This window comes from Protopterus annectens, chromosome 13.part0, assembly GCF_019279795.1.
Source record: "Protopterus annectens isolate FY-2018-M chromosome 13.part0, PAN1.0, whole genome shotgun sequence".
NCBI lineage: Eukaryota > Metazoa > Chordata > Ceratodontiformes > Protopteridae > Protopterus > Protopterus annectens.
In genome coordinates this window covers 1,192,485,832-1,192,504,443 of record NC_056747.1, presented here as the reverse complement: position 1 = coordinate 1,192,504,443, position 18,612 = coordinate 1,192,485,832, and the positions used below count along the sequence as shown (strand labels likewise).

Sequence of the window (18,612 nt, the reverse complement as noted above, 5' to 3'; positions counted from 1 at the left end):
TGCGACATCAGCCGAAGCCGGACCCGGACTTTGGAATCCGGCCGACTGAAGGGCTGCCTGACGACAGGACAACCCACTTGTTATGACTGCAGATGCATCCATGAAGGACATCCCTATCTTTGTTTTGATTAGATAAGGGGATTTGGAGGAAAGGGCTAGTAATTCAGAAACCCTTCTTGCTGAGGTGATAGCCACCAGAAAAAAAAAGTGTCTTCCAGGAGAGAAAATTCAAATCCACCTCACCCACAGGTTCAAAAGGACGAAGGACTAGGGATTCTAAAGCTATGATCAGGTCCCAGAGCAGAGTACAATGTTTGATCAGAGGACAAAGTAAGAAGGTACCTCTCGGGAACATTTTGCAAAGTTTAGATGAAGTCAGAGATGATGAATTTTCTCCAATATGAAAATTGGAAACAGCTGCAAGCTAGACCTTCACCATGAAGTAGATGTCTCCACTTTGAAAAAGGGAAGCCAAAAAATCTAAAACCTTCGGGATGGGAGCAGTAAAAGGATCTACCTGTTCTTTCTGGGCACATAATGAAAACATATGCCATTTGTTCTTGAAGATTTTCCTGGCAGAGGACGTATGAGCGGAGACCACAATTTTTCAGATTGGGGATGAAAGCCTGGAACGTATTGCCATCATGGGAATTGGAGAAACTATGCGGTTAATTTCAGTCCTTGGAGATCCAGGTGAGTATGCCCTGATGAGTGGGACAGTAGATCCTGAGCTGGGTCCAGTCATCGGAGAGCAAATTAGATGAAGCCAAAGAAAGTTAAACCAGACTTGATGAGGCCAGAAGGAGGCAATGGGGATGACTTTGCTCTTCAACGTGTATGCTTTCTGCAAAAATGTGGGTATTAGAGGGACGTGGGGGTAGGGGGGAGCGTACAGCAAACCGGAGGGCCAAACATGAACTAGAGCTTCCCTGGGTGACTGACCCTGTGGAGGGATTAGGGCAAGGAAAGAATAATTGTGTAAAGTCTTACCATAACCACAGATATCATCCTCTTCCATGTTGCAGTATTCTTGGCGTGGGATTTCCTGCCTTCAGGCGACCCGTACGTCAGCTCCTATACAAAAGCTTCAGCTTGGCTGTTGCAGCTGCGTGGAACGTCACAAGTAGGGCCATAAACCAGAAACTTTATGTGTGACGTCTGCACGCACAATCCTCAGAACTTGAAGCTAAGCAGGCAAAATAGATGGCCCAACAGGATAGGCTGCCAAAGGTGACATGTATAATGCCCCAGGTCTCTTCTGTAATGGAGAGAGGCATCAGGGAGCAGTTAGACTGGTAGAGTCAGTGAGGCGGAATGGTGGATGGGAAGGAATACTGCAACATGGAAGAGAAGGACATCTATGGTTATGGTACGGTTTTACACAACTATTCTAAGTCCTTCTATTCCTATGTTGCAGTATTCTTGGGTGTGGAGTACCACAGCTTAGTTTGATGAATGGCTAGCGGATGGAGAAGATGATTCCACAAAGCCTTGTAGGATTGCCCTGGCAAATCCTGCGCGTGCTTTGGATATTTGGTCCAGTTTGTAATGTTTGGTGAAAGTGCGTATAGTGGACCATGTACCTGCTTCCATAAGGGAAGCTGTACCCATGCCTTTTTGGAAGGCCTTGGAAGTGGCCACTGCTCTTGTGGAGTGTGCCTTAACCCCAACTGGAGGGGGTTTTCCATGGTGTGAGTAGCAAAAACAGATTGCCTTTCTAATCCAGGATGCAATGGTCTGTTTGGTGACTGCCTTGCCCAATGCTCTGGGGTGGAAAGATACAAAGAGTTGTTTGGATTTCCTAATGTCTTTAGTCTTGTCCAGGTAAAATCTCAGTTGCCTGTGGACATCTAGGGAGTGGAGTATCCTCTCTCCTTGGTTACTGGGAGAGGGGGAAAAATTGGATAAGTGAATGGACTGATTTAGAGATAAGTCATTGACTACCTTGGGCATGAAGGAAGGGTTAGCTCTCAGAGTGACCCTGTCCCTATGAAAAATGGTGTAAGGTGAGCATGCCATTAAGGCTTGCAACTTGGAAACCCTTCTGGCAGAAGTAACAGCCACTAACAGTACTATTTTCCAAGTACAAAACTGTAGAGAGGCTGTATTAGCCAGTTCGAAGGGGGGCTGGGTGAGTTTTTCCAGGATGAAGTTCAGGTCCCATGGAGGAGGGTTAGGCTTCTTAGGTGGTCTGATGTGTAAGACCCCTTTAAGGAAAAGTTTCACATGTATTCTGGCTAACAAGGGAGGATATGGAGGTAAGCAGGCTGAAAAGGCGGAAAGGTGCACTTTCACTGATGAATAGGAAAATAACCCTTTATAAGTAGACACATATATGAGAGGACTAGGGGGGTGTCAGCCTCGTAAGGGTCCCTTTCCTGTCCCACACACCACTGAGTAAATCTTTCCCATTTAGCAAGGTATGATTTTCAAGTAGTGGGTTTCCTGGCCTCCCTCAGGACTGATAACATGTCCTCTGAATAGTGGTGTCTGAATGGGGTTAGTAATTTATCATCTACAGAGTCAGGTATACCATTTGCAAGTGTGGGTGTAGGAAAGTTCCTTTGTCTTGTGTCAGAAGGTCCATCTTGTGGGGTAACTTGCAATGATTGTCCTTGGCTAAATTCTATAGAAGAGCGAACCAGTGCTGCCTTGGCCAGTAGGGAGCCAATAGCAACATTTTTGGTTTGTCCTTCCTGATTTTCAGAAGAACTTTCTGAATCAGAGGGAAGGGGGGGAGGCGTACAGGAACTTCCCCTCCCAGGTGAAACTGAAGGCGTCTACTCTCCAGGCTTGGGGGAGTAAGTCTTTGTGCAGAAGGTCTGCAGCTCCCTGTTCTGGGGGGAAGCAAACAGGTCTATTTGTGGAGTTCCCCACCTGTGGACTATGTCTAGGAAGACCATCCTGTCCAGCATATATTCGTGTTGTGGAGAGGATGTTCTGCTTAGGAGGTCTGTTTGCTTTTTTTTCTGCGAAGGGATGTAGCTGGCTTGCAGAGATAGGTTCTGCTAGGTCCTAAATTAGTAGGGGTAAGCTTGCACAATTGGTATGCCTTGGTACCTCCCTGTTTGTTGATGTACCACATTACAGTGGTATTATCCGTCACTATCAGAAGAGGACCTGGTATCAGTAGGGGTAGGAAGGTCTGTAGAGCTAAAAGAACTGCTGTCATCTCCTTTAAATTGATGTGTTTGGTTTTCATGGGAGGTTGCCACTGAGCCTGGTCTCTGTAAGAGTGCAACGTGGCTCCCCAACATGAGTCTGAGGCATCTGTATGCAATATTTGTGTGAGTTGAGGGGGCTGCAGTGGAAGCCCCGGGTTTAGTTGCACTTGTTGGATTCACCAAATGATTTCCTTCCTTAAAAGGGAAGAAGGGGAATAACTTGTTCAAAGTGATTCTGGTGTTGTGACCAGATATTTTTGAGGTACCATTGCAGTTTTCACATATGCATTCTGGCCAATGGTAGCATGGGAATGGTTGCTGCCATCAATCCCAGGAGTCAAAGGAATTGCCTTGCAGTGAGTGTCTGGGAGAACAGGACTTCCTGGACGTGGGAAGTTAGAGACAGAACCTTATCCTGTGGGAGAAAGGCCTTCATTCGTTCTGTATTGATTCTGCAACCTAGGAATATCTTGTCCTTGTCTGGGTTAAGGGAGGACTTCCTGAGATTTGTGGTGGACCCTAGACTTTGTAGTAGCGACATAGTGAAGTGTAGATGTCTTAAGAGGGAACCTTCTGACTGTGCTAGGATAAGGATGTCATCCAGATATGAGTAAACCTGGACTCCTTGGGTCCTGAAGAAGGCAATGGCTGGAGCTAGGCACTTTGATAACACTCTTGGGGGAGTGGATAAGCCAAAGGGCAAGTCCGTAAATTGGAACTGCGAGGATGGCCCAGAGAAACACAGGAAACATCTGTGTGAGGCCCTGATGGGAATGTGCAGGTAAGCATCTTTCAGATCCAAGGTGACCATGAAAACATTTCAGGGTATGGGGGGTAACAGAGTGGGAAGTGATAGCATTTTGAAGGATGGTACCTGCAGGTAAAGGTGTAGGAAGGAGAGATCCAAAACAGGTCTCCAGGGACCGTCCTTTCGAGGGACCAGGTACAGACAGGAGAAGAATCCCTTTCCTTCTTGTCCTCTGGAACTGGCTCTATTGTGCCTTGTTGTTACAGGTCTGACAGAATTTGTGGAAGGAGATGGCATCTTTTTTGGGGGGAAAATGGAATGCCTTTCCGGGGGGAATTTCCAGGATAGAAAGTATGTTTTCTGAATAATGGTTAATACCTATTGGTCTGTGGTGATTTTCTGCCAGAAGGGGAAACAGTGGGTAAGGTGAGCTGAGAGGGACAGATGAGCAAGCCAGTCACGCATTATTGGGACCTCCCCGGTCCTGAAAGGGCTGTCTAGGCTGAGGAGGTGGGCCAGTGGGCCTGGATGATGAATGTCTTCTAGATCCTCCTCTGGGTCTGCAGGAGGAGGCAGCAGAATGCGGGTTATGCCTAACAAAGGTAGTCTTAGCCGAGTAGTTCCTATAAAATGTGGGTATAGGGGATACCAGGAGATGTTTAATATCCTGTAACTCTACTTTTTTCTTGCAGATTCTTAAATAGGTCTGCAGATTGCTTTCCAAAGAGGAATTTGTGATCCAGGAGAGCGTCTAAAATTTTGGACTTTAAGTCCTCTGGCAGATTCTGTAGTCTAAGCCAAGAATATCTCCTAAGGACAGATGCTGAACCTGCAGAGCGAGCAGAAGCTTCTGCAGCATTGTGGCTGCATCTTATAGCGTGTCTAGCCACTTGTAGTGCTAAGGACAATTTGGAGGAGATATCCATTTTAATGGGACTGTCAGGAATTGAAGCCAACATAGAGGTGGCTTGGAATACTAAGTCCAGGGCATACATGGTCATGTGTGTTTGACAGTTAATGGCTCTGAAGGCCAAAGTGGAGGAAGTGTACACTTTCTTGTCTATCATATCCATGGATTTGCTATCTTTATCCGTGGGCAATAGGGAGGCAGTAGGTAGCAACCTAGACTATTTATTAGGGGCAGTGGCAATCACTGCTGGGTCTGCTAAGGGTGGCTTTATGGGGAATTTATGTTCCTCTGGCACCTTGTAGAAGTGGTCTGAGCGCTTAGGTGCAGGAGGCTGTGAGTCAGGAGTTCTAGAGGCTGCAGTAAAGGCATCCAAGTATGCAGGAAGAACAGGGGGTACAGCTGAAGGGCAGGGGGACTCCACTTGCATCAGTTCAAAGTATCTTTTTTGGGTTTCTGTCATTTGGGAAGTATCCCATTTGAAATAATCTTTCATTCTGGTGATGGTTTCACCAAATGTAATGTTTTCAGGTAGAGAATCCCCTTCCACAGAATCCTCATCAGGAGAGTAATATTCCCTAGGAGAAGCAAACTGGGATGCATAAGAGATGGATTCATCTGAGGAAGAGTAGGTAGATTCATGTTCTTTTTCCTCAAGGAGGGGAGCCATGGGAATAAAAGAAGCAGAGGTAGGCCTAGGGCTTAGCAGAGGCAATGTAGTTGTGGGTGAGGCAGAAGGCCTAAGGGCCATAAATGCCTGCATAAGAGAGGAGGTGAAGGCCTCCCAGTCTGGAGGGGCTTCAGAAGCAGGCATAATATGTTTTGTTTTCTGCTTCTTTTTGGTTGGAGTCAGTCTAGAGCTGGGTTTGGCAGCGGCTGTATCCAAGGTCTGGATCCTGGTCGAAGGAACCCCCGAAACTGGTTCCCCCTCAACATCGATAGGCGTCTGTGTCTGGGAAAGCTCCGTGGACGTCGGCTGTGCAGCGGCCTCCGCAAGGGAGCTCGATGGAGCCGACAGATGTGCCGAACTCCCAACTCCTACACTGGTAGTTGGTGGGGCGTCCAGGGGCAAAGCGGCAGGTGATGAAGGCCTAGACATCTTGGCCTTCTTACGCAGAGGTTCTTGGGCGGCCTCCGAAGCGAGATCCATTCTGAGAGCCAACCGTTTGAGGCACTGGTTTTCTAAGTAAAGGTTGAAAGCTGCCAGACTGCTACGTAAGGTCTTAGGCACAAAAGACTTACAAATAGGGCAGGCGTTATGGTTGTGTTTGTGGCCTAAGCAGAAAACGCATTTGTCATGGGCGTCCTTATGGGGAATTTGGCGCCCACATTGGCACTTTCCCTTTTTCCCTGACATCAGCTGAAAGCTACAACAACTAAGCGTAAGCAATGCAAAAAATCGGCTACATACTAGAAATGCAAAAACCCAACGGGTTACTTATCTATAGTCGATCTGACGTCTGGAGAGCAATCGTACGATGTGAAGTCGTCTGCTGCTGAAATGTTCTAAGGATTGTGCGTGCAGACGTCACACAAGGTCTCTGGTTTATGGCCCTATGTGTGACGTCCCATGCAGCTGCAACAGCCAAGCTGAAGCTTTTGTATAGGTGCCGATGTACGGGTCACCTGAAGGCAGGAAATCACACACACCAAGAATACTGCAACATAGGAATAGAAGGACATCTGCTGCTCTTGTTGAAAGGGAATGCAACCAAACCACAGTAGGACTGACTCCAGTTGCGGAAACCATGTTTGCCACTGGTTGATTCAGGAACCAGTCTTGAGGCATCAGAAAAACTTGTCTCTGCTAGAATGATGAACTCCTCCTGAATGTGCTTTGTTGTAAGAAAGTGGTTGGTGGACACTGCCCATTGCCACACCTTCACCGCTTCTCAACATAATGGGTAAGATCTAGTTCTCCCTTGTTTGCTGATGTACCAGACCACTGACATATTGTCCGATTGTACTGCCATCGTTCCCAGAGGAAGACAGCTGTGGAGGGCTTGCAATGTTAGAAGAAAGAAAAGTTGCATAAGACCTTACCATAACCATAGATGTCCTTCTCTTCCATGTTGCAGTATTCTGCATATGGGTATACCCTTCTAGTCTCCCGTACATATGGCCAGTATCCAAAAGCTTTCAGTCCCTCCTAGGTGCGGGAGATGTCAGGTCTAGGCGAGAGTACACAGGTCATAAAAGTGGCGTCGGCACGCACCAGGCCTCAGAACTGAAGGCCCCAGTCGGAGCCAGTGCCAATAGGGCAATAAAGTCATTGCCATCCAGAGAGGGAAACATAGTTGATAAGAGGGGACAGAGGAAGGGTAAGAATACTACAACATGGAAAAGGACATCTATGGTTATGGTAAGTTCTTACACAGCTTTTCTATGTCCTTCTATTCCTATGTTGCAGTATTCTGCATATGAGTGAGTGCCAAAGCTCACTCAGAAAGGGTTGTTGGTATGGAAGCAGATTCCAGGAATCCATGCAGGATAGCCCTAGTGAACTCTGCCCTGGACCTAGAGATGTGGTCTAGTTTGTAGTGCTTGGTGAAGGTATGAACTGAAGACCAAGTGGTTGCCTGGAGGATAGAAGAGGTGTCCATGTCCTTGAAGAAAGCCCTTGAGGATGCCATGGCTCTAGTGGAGTGGGCTCTTACTGTACCGTGAAGTGACTTACCATGGTGCTGGTAACAGAAGGTAATGGCCTTGGAGATCCAAGTAGAAATAGTCTGTTTGAACACAGCCCTCCCTAGTGCTCTAGGGTGGAAAGACATGAAAAGTTGGTCAGTCTTTCTGACAGACTTGGTGTTGTGGACGCAGAATCTAATTTTCTGTGAAGATCCTTGGAATGAAGTACCCTTTCACTTCTTCCTTGTGGGTTTGGGAAGAAGACGGGTAAGTCGATGGCCTGATTGAGAGACAGGTCATTGACTATCCTGCGCATGAAAGATAGGTTTGTCCTGACGGTAACCCTGTCTTTATGAAAGACAAGAAAAGAAGAGGTAGCCATTAGTGCCTGGAGCTCAAATACCCTTCTGACTGAAGTGATGGCCACTGGCAGGACTGTCTTCCAGGTGCAAAGTTTTAAGGAAGCCTGATCAGATGGCTCAAAGAGTGGAAGTGTAAGCTTCTCCAGCACATAGCTGAGGTCCCAAGGAGGAGGAGGAGGTTTCCGGGGGGGGGGGGGTCTGAGATGCAGGACCCCTTTGAGGAAGAGCTTCAAATGGAGTCTGGATGCCAAGGGGGGATCCATAGGTAGGCATGCAGAGACAGCAGACAGGTGTGCCTTAATAGAAGAGTAGACCAAGCCTGCCTGAAGTAACTTACACAAATACGACAGCACTAAGGGAATGTCGCTGGTAAGTGGATCCAGCTGTTTATTTTGACACAAAGTAATAAACCTTTTCCACTTAGACAGGTATGATTTTCTAATGTTAGGTTTCCTGGCCTCCTGCAGGACAATGAGCACATCCTCATTGTAAAGGTGTTTGTATGGGATCAGAAGCCTATCCATCACAGGGTCAGGTGTAGCAGCTGCCACTGAGGATGGATTAGAGATCCCTTGTGCTGTGTGAGAAGGTCCACTCTGTGGGGTAACTTCTGGTGATTGCCCTTAGACAACTGAAGTAGCAAGGGGAACCAATGCTGTTGAGGCCAGTAGGGAGTCACCAACAAGATTGTCGGATTGTCCTTCTGAATCTGTAGCAGGACCTTCCAAATGAGAGGGAGGGTGAGGGATTGCATAAAGGTATTTCCCCTTCCCTGAGATAGTGAAGGCATCTGTTGTCAGTGCCTGTGGGTCTGGTGTCCTGATTCAGTATCCAGGAAGTTGCCTGTTGTTGGCGGAGGCAAACAGGTCTATTTGAGGTGTACCCCACCTGTGGACCAGGTCCAAGAAGACATCCTTGTGAAGCATCCATTCGTAATCCGTCTGTCCTGGTTCTGCTCAATAAATCTGCTTAGGAGTTGTGGAAAGAGGGAATGTATGCTGCTTTCAGGGTAATTCCCTGAGAGGTGGCTACTTCCCACACTAGTATAGCAAGTCTTCAGAGCAGGTAGGACTTGGTTCATCCTCGTTTGTTGATAAACCACAGGACTGTGGTGTTGTATGTGTTTATCAGAAGAGATCCCTTCTGAAGTAAAGGATTGAATGCCTGAAGGGGTATGAGGATTGACCTCATTTCTCTGGCATTGATGTGTTTTTGTTTTCTGTTTGTATGTCCACAGGCCTTGTATTTTCGATGGCAGAGAGTGGCCCCCCACCCCATGTCTGAGGCATCTGTATGCATGACCTGAGAAGGTTGAGGTGGTTGGGGGGAGCCCTGGGTTGAGATTCACCTGAGCTAACCACCATAAGATCTCCTGTTTTAGGTATGGGAGCAAGGACACAATGTGCTCCAGTGGGTGACTGTGCTGCTTCCAGATAGAGCGTAGGTACCACTGTAGCTTTATCATGTGTAATCAAGTTATGGGGTAGCATAGGAATGGTAGCTGTCATGTAACCCAGAAGCTTGAGGTACTGCTTGCGGTCAGTTGAGAGGAATGTAAAATTATTTGTAGGTGTTCTGTAAGAGAACTTACCTTTGCTGGGGCAGGCATGCCTCCATCAAGTCTGTTCGGATTCTGCACCCTAAAAACACAACGTTCTGGGTAGGCATGAGATTGGACTTTGGGAAGTTTATTTTGAACCCAAGAGCCTGTAGGACAGACCACAAACTGGATATGGGTTAGGAGCATTTATTGGCTGGCAACCTGTAAAAACATGTCGTCCAGGTATGGGAATATTTGTATCTCCTTTATCCTGCAAAAGGCCATTACTGGAGCCAAGCATTTGGTGAAGACTCTGGGTATGGTTGAAAGTTCAAAAGGCAAGGCAGAGAACTGCAAGTGTGAAGAGCCCACTAAGAATCTTAAGTATTTTCTGTGCGTGGGCTTGATGGGAATGTGTAAATAAGCATCCTTGATGTCTAGTGTAGCTAGGAAGCCTTTGTTCAAAATAAGAGGGAATAGAGTTGGCAGGGTCAGCATTCTGAAAGTTGGCACCTTTAAAAGGATTGAGCCGTGAAAGGTCTAGCATGAGTCTCCACGGCCCTTCTTTTCTGAGAACCAGAAAAATCCTTGAGTAAAATCCTCTTCCAAATTGGGAGGGAGGGATATTTTCTTTTGTTCCCTGGTGTAAAAGGGAATGTAGTATTGGTAGCAGGAGGGGCAGTTGCTGAGCAGGTCGTGGCATGCCTAGTCTTAATGGAGGGGTTATCAAAGACAGGTAGTAACAGTCTTGGGAGGATGGAGAGGACACACTTGTCTGAAGTGACCTGATTCCAAACAGGAAAACAATGGGAAAGGTGAGCAGACAGTGGGATGAAAGCAGCTGGTGGGGGAGGCAGGAGTGGCAGGTAGTCAGACACTACCTGCCCTGTCCTGAAAGGGGTCCTTTGACTAGAGGAGGAATGTGCTCTAGCTTAAGGATTTTTCTTTCTTGCTTCCTTATGTCTAGTTTGAGGAACAGGATTCAAGTGTTTTCTGATGAAAGTACAGTTTTGTACCTACCATAAATGTAGATGTTCGAGTGCTCATACAGCTGCAGTCATAACAGATGGGTTATCCTGCCGTCAGGCGGGTCCTCGGTCGGCCGAATTCCAAAATCTAAGTCCGGCGTCGGTTGTCGTCACTTCCTCCCTGACGTCAGTGCGGCAGGGGTATAAAAGAGGCAGCCAACACCATTTTCTTCAGTTTTTCTTGCCCCAGATGTCAGGTGCCCCCAGAAGGAAGGCAAACATAATGTTATGCAAAAATGCAATGTTGATAAATCAAAAACAGTAGTTGCAAGCAAATACACCATAAAAAAAGAGTACCCCAAAAGGTTATATGAAAAGGGTTTGTCATAAGGCCTGTCCTAAGAGGGGTTGGAGGGAGGGAAACCTGGACTGCAGCTGTATGAGCACTCGAACATCTACATTTATGGTAGGTACAAAACTGTACTATGTTCATCGTGCATACAGCTGCAGTCATAACAGATGGGTAGAATCCCAAAGCGAAGTAAGGGTGGTAGGCACTAAGTGAAACTAGGAGGGGCTAGGATGCCCTGCAGGACTGCTGTGGCAAAGCCCGCTCTAGATTTAGAGTATAGTGGGAGGTGATAGTGCTTGGAGAAAGTGTGCACTGAACTCCAGGTGGCTGCTTCCAAAATATCCTTGGTAGGGACCCCCCTGAGGAAGGCTGCAGAGGTAGCTGTGGCTCTGGTGGAGTGGGATCTGATGCATGCAGGCACAGTTTTTTCCATGAAATGAGTAACAAAAGCATATGCAGTGGGCTATCCATTTTGAAATTGTCTGTTTGGAAATAGCCTTTCCTTGAGCACCTGCAGCATAGGACACAGAGTTTCTCAGATTTCCTGAATGGCTTTGTCCTGTCCAAATAATAACGAAGTGGTCTGTGAATGTCCAAAGAATGTAGTAGTCTTTCCCCTTTGTTCTGTGGATTAGGATAAAAGGTAGGCAAGTGGATAGTCTGATTCAAAGCTACACTGGATACTACCTTTGCCATAAAGGTAGGGTTGGTTTGTAAGGAAACTCTGTCCTGATGGAAAATGATGAATAGTTGCACAGCAATGAGGGCCTGTAGCTCCGAAACCCTGCGAGCTGAGGCAATAGCCAGAAGAAAGGCTGTTTTCCATGACAAGTACTGTAACTCTGATGAAGAAGCTAGCTCGAAGGGAGGAAGGGTCAGCTTTTCAAATACGAAGTTGAGGTCCCAAGCAGGGACTGGTAGTTTCCTTGGGGGTTTTATATTCTTTGCCCCTCTGAGGAACTGCCTTAAGAGAGGATGAGAGAATAAAGGAGGATCTGTGTTGTATTGTGCAGAAATGGCTGAAGCGTGGATCTTGATGGAGGAGAAGGAAAGTCCACTGTTTAACATCTCAGCTAGGTACTGTAAAATTTGAGGTATATTTATTACCCAAGGATTCTGTCCCTTCTTTTGATTCCAGGCACAAAATCGTTTCCATTTGGCGGAGTAAGCCTTTATAGTTGAAGGTCTTCTGGCCTCCAAGATGACATCCTGCACCTCCTTGGAGAGAAACTGTTGTGAAATCAAGGAATTCTCCATGCAGCTAGATTTAGAGTTTTGAGATGGCTGTGAAGAGTTTTGTAGTTGTGCTGGGACAACAGAAGAGGGACTAGAGGTAGGATCCATGGTGGGGAATGTGTCAGGCTCTTCAGGAGCGGATACCAGTGTTGCCTTGGCCAGTCTGGAGCAATGAGAATAATTTTCGGCCTCTCTGCTCTGGCTTTTAATAGAACTTTGGGCAGCAGAGGAAGAGGCGGAAAGGCATAGACTGTCAATGCTGCCCAATTGAAGGAAAGTGCGTCCACTTTCCAGGCCTGTGGATGATAGGTCATTGAACAAAATTGTTTCAACTGGCAATTTCTGTGTGTAGCAAAGAGATCTATGTCTGGCTGTCCCCATGCCTGAGTTATCTTTGTGAAAATTTGAGGATGCAACTTCCATTCGTGGGGATCTGTCATATTTCTGCTTAGGTTGTCTGCCAGTGTGTTTTCCTTCCCTGGCAGGAATTGTGCCTGTAGTTGAATTTTCAATTCCAGTGCTGTGTTCCATAGAGTCATGGCTTGCCTGCACAGGGGGTATGAATGAGTTCCCCCCTGTTTGTTTATGTACCACAATGAGCATGATGTGAGCATGATTTTTATTTGTATTATAAGGATAGGAAACATAAGAATTTATATGTCAACTTAAATGCATCACAGAAACATTGTCTAGAACAACTGTGTAATGATGACAATATAGTTTTTAAACCAGCTGATAAGGGAGGGGGCGTAGTTGCAATGGATGCCTCATTATATAGGGACCTAATGGATGATTTGTTGAGTGATGATTCAGCCTATAGGCAAATAAATAAATCGCAAGTAGAACCCATTATAAGAGATGTACATGATACAGTTTATGACTTGCTAATGACTAGATGCATAGATAAATGTCTTTATGATTTTTTTAATAATTGAGTCTCTGCTAATTCCCCTTATTAAAGGGCTCCCGAAGATGCATAAAGGGGTATATCCACCCCCATTACGCCCTATAGTATCTGAAAAGCATTGGGTGACGGAGAATGCCTCATTGTTTGTACAATCTAAATTAGGTCCTTTGGTTGGTTCAATTCCTACCATACTAAAGGACTCGTATGGTTTATTACAAGATCTGAAGCACATCTCATCTTGTGAGAATCTAAGAAATGAGACATTAATGGTTACACTAGACATTAAGAGCTTATTTACTAGTATTCCCAATGATTTTGGAATTGAAGCTGTGAGAGGATGTCTACGTGAGCATAGCAACCTAGCAAATGATGATCAAATGACAGTACGTACTCTCTTGGACATGGTATTGAATAACAATATCTTTCTATTCCATGATAAAATATATAAGCAAACATGGGGGGGTAGCCATGGGCACCCCCTGTGCTAATGCTTATGCTAACTTGGCAGTTTATCAGTGGGAAAAGATGTTTATTTTCAATGATGAGAGGTTTAAGAATGTCATCCTATATAGACGTTTTGTGGATGACATCCTTTTGTTTTGGAATAGCGACTTGGATTCGCTACATGAATTTGTAGATTTTATGGAGTCAACTACTACAGTTTTAAAATTCACCTGAGTGTTCTGCTCGGAGGGTGGATTTCCTGGATGTTACCATCCACAAGGATGATTATAACAATATAATTACATCATTGTACAGGAAGTCATGCTGGAAAAACGGTATTCTCCACTTTGACAGCATGCATCCTAGGCACATTTTTCCCAATGTGATAAAAAATCAAATGTCTAGGGTAGCCAGGTTATGCAGTAGACAGGAAGATGCTTTACACTACATGGAAGTCCAGGAAAGCTGTTTTTTTTGATAGGGGCTATCCACCACTATTGGTAAATAGTCAAACGCACATTTCCCTAGGGACCCCAGAACTAGGTAGTAGAAGGAGGGGTCCTAACTATTATTCTAGGGGAAATAAGAGAAGGATACCGGTTGACATTAAGTACACGAATGATGTGAATCATATTAAAGACATCATAACCAATAACTGGAAGATATTGCGTTTAGACATGGATATATCTAAATTAGTGGGAAATAAACCTGCTTTTAGATTTAGTAATTGTTTAAATCTTAAAAGACTATTATGCAACAAAAAAGTGAAGGTTCAACCAATAGATGTCAGAGCAAGATACAAGCAAGGGACATACCCTTGCAGAAAGTGCTGTATATGCAAGTACATATCTACTATTCAGAGATTTGAAGTTCCAGGTATGGGGACAGTTTTTGAGCCAAAGTTCTATGCTACATGTGACACCAGCAATGTCATATATTTGGCTACATGTGATACCTGCGAAGCCTACTACGTGGGTATGACCACACGTAGATTTAAGGATCGCATATACAATCATGTATATGACATCAGAAAGGGGAATGTCACAAATGTGTTAGCAAGACATTGCCAACAGTTTCCCTCACATGCATTTAGATACAGGATAATACAGGTGTTACATTGTAATAGGAGAGAGGGGGGACCTTTTAGGTGCCCTTGAACTTAATGAATTAAAATGGATCTTAAATTTCAGGGCACATATAGAGCCGGGTCTGAATTCAGCTTTAAGTATCAGACCGGCTCTACTGGGTAGCATGTGACTATCTCCATACTATGGCCCAGTTCAGTATAGATTTATGAATTTTTCATAGATATAGCCTTTTGGGCTTTGTTTAGTTTATTATGTTCAACTAAGGAATATACTAGGTATTAGTACTTTGATTAACTTCAAACATATTCTATGCTTTAATGCTCTTCCTCTATTATTCAGCATGTGGACAGTCAATATGACTAGAATTTAGATCGAATGAATTAATGTTTTATAGTTGATGCATTTTTAGGTTGCGACTATATGTTGTAAGTTTTGTTCAAATGGATTTTGACATTGCATACTGCACATTATAATTAATTAAGCAGTTTTAATAATTTTATTTATGCTTAGAGTTTGAATTGATTATTATATATATTTTCTTTACATGCAATTTAATTGTGATATATTTGAATGTTGTTTTTAGAAGGAATACTCTTTTGTAGTGCTTGTGTTTTTTAACTGAGCAGGTATTAGGATACATTACTCTTTGAAATGCTGATTGCTTTGATTTAATTGATGGAATTAATTGTGTAATTGGATGGGGGGGGGGGGTTGTATTTAAAGATGGATGTTTGCACTATTGAATGTAACCTGATGAAGCGCACCGGGATGGTGCGTGAAAGCGCTTGTTCTTTTTAAATAAATCCTTTGATTTACTTCGTGGAGGTTCCTTGCAGTTAAGTTATGTACCACATCACTGTGGTGTTGTCTGTCCTTATCAACAGCTGGCCTGAATGAGTAGGTCTTTGAAGGTCATAATAGCCTTTTGCACGGCTAGCATTTCGTTTTGGTTGATGTGAAGGAGCTTCTCTTTTCGTGCCCATTTTCCCTGAATGCATTGATTTGTCATGTGTGCTCCCCAGGCGTAGTCTGAGGCGTCTGTTGTGATGATTTGAGTTGCTTGAGGTACACAGAAAGGAAGACCTCTGTTTCTTTGGCAAGCTTGAGCCCACCACATAAATTCCTTTTAAAGGCAAGGAATGAGTGGTATAATTGCTTCCAAGCTGTGGCTGTGTTGAGACCATAAGTTTTTTAGGTACCATTGAAGTTTCCTCATATACAGCTTTGCACATGGGATGAGTAGGATGCAAGATGCCATGAATCCCAGAGCCTACAGGACTTTCCTTGCAGTTAGCCTGGTGTAAGTTGCCATTTTTCTGAAGTATTGAAACAGTTGCCCTTGCTTGTCTGGCGTGAGGTAGGCCATCTGGGTGGTTGTATCCAAGTTGGCACCCAGAAAAATTATTTGTTGAGAGGGTATTAGTTTTGATTTCTTTTTGTTGAATGTGTATCCCAGGAAGTTCAACATTTTTATTACAAACACCAGGTGCTGCAGTAGTATGGCCTTGCTGTCAGCCTGGATCAGGCAGTCGTCCAGATATGGGTAGATTTTTATCCCTTGTAGTCTGCTGAAGGCGATTACTGATGCCAGGCATTTCGTAAACACTCTGGGTGCAGTAGATAAGCCAAAGGGCAATGCAGAGAATTGGTAATGGGTTGAACCTGCAAGAAATCTGAGGTATCTTCTGCAATCTTGTCTGATAGGGACATAGGTATGCCTCCTTGAGGTCCAATGTTACCAGCCAAGACTCCTTGCCCAGCATGGGAAGAAGCTGCTGTAATGTGAGCATCTTGAATTTTGGCACCTGTAGATATGTGTTTAGGATGGATAGGTCTAAGATAGGTCTCCAATCTTTGTCTTTCCTTGGTACCAGGAATAGTCTGGAATAAAACCCTTGACCTTGTTCTTCTGCAGGTACCTCTTGAATTGCTTTCATGTCCATGAGAGCTGCAATTTGTTTTTGTGCCTCTGCCCTTTGATTTTGTGGCAGGTTTGGCATGCCTCTCATTTTTGGAAGGGTGTGAAAGTGGAACATGTAGCCTCTGTCTATAATGTCCAGAATCCATTTGTCTTTTGTAACAATATGCTACTTTTTGAGAATAATGTCAGTTTTCCGCCCAAAGGTGCTGCCATTAAAGCTTTGCTTGGCAGGTGTAGGGGGAAATCATTGTGTCTGCTTTCTAAAAGACTGTGATCTATCTTCTCCACCTCTTGGGGTTGGTGCTTGCCACTGTCTGGCTCTGAAAGATCCTTGAGGTTGCTCTCTACCCCTTGGATGCCTGTATCTGCCCCTTTGAGGTCTGTCCGTTGCTGGAAAGGACCAATTTTTTGAAGGCCAGTTTCTGCTGAACCGTGGAGGCTGTACCTGCAGGAAATCTTTCACTGTTTGCATTGATTTCTCTTTTTCCTCCATTTTCTTTAGCACCTCCTCTGCTTTAACACCAAACAATACATCTTTTTGAAGAGGTGCATCTAATAATTTAGCTTTGACATGATCTGGTAAGGTTTGCTCTTTGAGCCAAGCATGCCTACGTATAACAGACCCAGTAACAGCAGCTCTACATGAGGCCTCTAAAGCATCAAAACCACACTGCAAGGTATGTTTACCCACTTGCTCTGCACCATGTAACAAATCCTGCAACTCTTTTAAATCTGGTTGTTCTGGTTGTGTCATTTTGCTTTTCAGCTGACATATCAAAAACTGTTGATACTTTAACATATGGAACTGACAGTTTAATGCCCTCATGGTTAAAGTGGCCGAGGTGTACACCTTTTTCCCCCACCTTTCTAAAGAGCTGGAATCTCTCTCTGAAGGTAATGGGTTTTTAGCAGTAGAGGCCTTAATTCCCTTGGGACCCTGTGAAATAGTTTCTGGGTCAGCAGTATGGCTTTTATATAGGAACTGGTGAGAATCAGGAACCCGGTAATACCTGTCTGGTTTAACAGGAGCTGGAGGCAAAGAATCAGGATTAAGGCTGGCTTCTGTGTACACATCATCCAATATATCTAAAACAGGAGGGATAGCCAGAGGCCTATGCTGGGGGAGCAGAAGGAATTCCCTGAGCCTTTTCTTGGAATCTGAGTAATCTTGGCCTTCCCAGTGAAAGTGTTCCCTCAATGTATGCAGGGTTTCCCAAAAGGAGAAGTCCTCAGGAGGGGAGACCGAGGGAATAGACTCCTCTGCATCAGAGTCTTCGAATGGAGAATAGGCACAATCCTGGTCCTCGGATAGTTCTGAGGTAATAGAAGCTTGATCTGAGGAAGGGTAGTCGTCCTCTAATCTGGGCCTTTTGTCAGAGGGGGGTTGAGAACCCCTGATAAGAGTAATCAAATCCTCAGCCATTTTAAGCATCTGTTTTTTAGGCATGGTGCCTTCAGAGGGTGTCTGAGGAACCTGTTTTTTGGTTTTCATGGCTGTTTTAGATTTAGTGAAGGCTTTAATAGAGAAGGAGGAAGGCCTGAAGACCCCTTGAGAAATGGCAGGTCTGTCTAAATTCTGAGTTTACCCGCCAAGAGTGGCGTCGGTATCTGTAGTAGGAAAGGGGGCAGAGGAGCCTGCGACCTCGGGTACTGAAGACACCGGTAATGCATTGTCTTCGGTACTCAGGGGCTGCGTAGGCGCCTCGCTGAGTATCAGAGAACCGGTAGTCGGCCTTAGCGTGGTATCAGTAGCTGGTGCGGACCTCGTATGCCGGTCCTTATCTTTGCAGTTTTTGCTCAAAACTGGAGTCTGAGTATCCGACGATATAATATAATTAAATTTGTTGCCAAAAAAGTGAAGGGCGAACTCCGCCCGACGCTTAATAGTGCGTTTGTTGAATCTAGCACAAAAATGGCAGGCCGAGACGTCGTGGTCTGGGCCTAAGCAAGGTATACAGTAAAAGTGGATATCCTTATGCAGTATTTGCTTCCCACATGAAATGCAATTATTAACTTTGTCTGACATCGGTCTGAGGCAAGAAAAGTTTCCCCAATGGGGTACTTAGCTTTCAAGAAGACTTCGGCTGAAATACTTTCGTAAATCTCAGGAGCTGGCCGACCGGCACTTGTGAACTGCTTCTGCTTCGTGCACCGCGCGGCAAGAAAGACGGAAGAAAATGGCGTCAGCTGCCTCTTTTATACCCCTGCCGCACTGACGTCAGGGAGGAAGCGACGACAACTGACGCCGGACCTAGACTTTGGAATTCGGCCAACCAAGGACCCGCCTGACGGCAGGATAACCCATCTGTTATGACTGCAGATGTATGCACGATGAACATCTGAGTTT

General features: G+C 45.1%; 1 protein-coding gene across 2 annotated transcripts in view; it reads right to left on the bottom strand.

Moving 5' to 3' along the window:
• Positions 1-18,612, bottom strand: part of CCDC47 (coiled-coil domain containing 47) — a 1,413,375-nt gene that overhangs the window by 1,250,318 nt on the left and 144,445 nt on the right. The gene's annotated exons all lie outside the window — the stretch shown is intronic.